Below are 2433 nucleotides of genomic sequence, written 5' to 3' on the forward strand. Positions count from 1 at the left end.
CTAGTGGGCAAAATAAATAATTTTCAAGATTATATAATAGGGCCCGATCCATAATATTCATGTACATACACTATCGAGATCGTACGGTCCGATCTATGGATGCATCCCATATATATATAAATATTGTCGAGGCATTCGATTTTATCTACTGGAATATGGAAACTTTTGGGATTTCAAATCTCACATATACAGCTCCGAGGTAAACCCATCAAAAGAATAAAATTTCCATCAATAATTAGACATTTCCGCCAACTCTCTAAGAAATGAAGTTCGGTTTAACATAATCTTTAACCAAGTTTTACTTTTTAACGGAAGTAATTAATCTAACAAGTTGAGTCCAAATAGTACAAGTAAGAGCATAATAAAGGCCCATGTCTACCCGGACATAACATGAATTCTAGCTACGCACGGACTTTCGTCACTTCGTGCGTACGTAGCATCCATAATTAGTAGCAAATAGCAATTCAAACACCTATGGGATAAATTTCCTCTTACAAGGTTAGGCAAGAGACTTACCTCGTTCCCAAGCTCACTTTCCGGTCTACAAATTAGCTCTAAAAGTTTGAAGTCAATGCCGGACAATCCAAAACTAGTCAAATATTATATAAATTAATCAATATATACTCAAAAGTTCATAATTTAGCTTCTAGATTCATAACACAACTCAAATTGGAAGATTCCTAAAATTCACCCCGGGGCCCACGTGCCCGGATTTCGAAGATTTTCAAAGATAAATATTACCCATAGCCTCACAAATCCAAATATATAATTTCTACCCGATTCCATAATCATTTTCGTGGTCTAATCCCATTTTTATCAAAACCTAAGTTTTCCAACAATCTCCTAAAATTTCCAAAATTTCATATTAAAATCTACCCATAATGCATGATTTAAACTCATATTGTATAGAAATTACTTACCTCAAAGTGCTAGGTGAAAATTCCTCCTCAAATAGATCTAAATTTGACCAACAAGTGAGAGAAATGAAGAAAATGAGCCTAAGCCCGATATAAAAGCACCCCTTCTGCCCCAACGGTTTTCCGCACCTACGGAAGAATCTCCGCTTATGCGGAACATCTCCTACAGCCGATTGTCCACATTTGCGAAACATGCACGAACCACGACCAACCGCACTTGTGGCCAAGTCCCGCAACTGCGAGCCCGCTTCTGCAGCTCACCTCTCACACCTGTGCATCCGTGCCTGCAAATCCGCTCGCGTACCTGCGACCATGGCCATGCTGCCTCTCTCCTCATCTGCGTACCCCTTCATCTCATAAGCGAGTTTGCTTCTACGGAAATTTTTCATTTATGCGGACCTCGCTGACTCCCCTCCATTCCTCTTCTACAAATAAGACGTCGCACCTGCGGTGCCTCTCCTGCGGCCATTCCCACCGCAGGTGCGAACACACCAGATGCTAGCCACCTTCAGCTCTTCTCCAAAGTGCAATCAAGCTCTGTCGACCCTCCGAATCCTACACGGGGGGCCCGGGGCCTCGACCAAACATACCAACAAGTTCGTAAACATAAAACGGACTCGCTCAAACCTTTAGAATGCGTAAATCAACATCAAAACTAAGAATCGCACCCTAAAAGCAAATAGAATCAATTTATAAACTTCAAACGAAACTATTTTGGGCTTAGAATTCCAAACGGACCTCGATAACACCAAATCCTACTCCAAACCAAACTTAAAGATCTTGAAAACCTTCAATGTGCCAACTTTCCACATTAAGCGCCGAAATGCTCCCAGGTCATCCGAACATACGTCCAAGTCCAAAATCATCATATGAACCTATTTCGACCGTCAAATCATGATTCTGAGGTCGTTTACTCAAAACTCTGACTCAAGTCAAACTTGACCATTATAGGCCACTACTGAGGAACTAAGTGTTCTGATTTCAACCTGAACCCTTCCAAACCCCAAGTCAACCATCCTCGTAAGACATAAAACAGCAAAGGCACATACGGGGAGTCTTAATTAGGGGAATGGGGATCTAAAAAGAAAATCGATCGATCGGGTCATTACACTCATCACCTCATAAGTATGTAGCCCCCATAACATGTAGCACATAACAAATATAACAACTACGGGGTAATTTCTCCCTCACAAGGTTAGACAAGAGACTTACCTTGCTCCGAAATCCGATAACTGGCTCCGACACCTCTCTAACTCCTTAAATCAATGCCATACAATCCGACACTAGTCAAACAACGTGCAAACCAATCAAAATTAACTCAAAGACTCGTAATTTAACAATTTCTAATAATTCCCAACTCCACTTGAAAACTCAAAAAAGTCAACCACCGTGCCCACGCGCCCTGAGTCCGAAATTGTTTTTGAAGATAATTATTACACATAGCACCACGAACTCAAATATACAATTTATTCCTATTTTCATGGCCAATTTTGTGGTCAAAATCTAAGATTATCAT

The sequence above is a fragment of the Nicotiana tomentosiformis genome, chromosome 5 (genome assembly GCF_000390325.3).
Source record: "Nicotiana tomentosiformis chromosome 5, ASM39032v3, whole genome shotgun sequence".
NCBI lineage: Eukaryota > Viridiplantae > Streptophyta > Magnoliopsida > Solanales > Solanaceae > Nicotiana > Nicotiana tomentosiformis.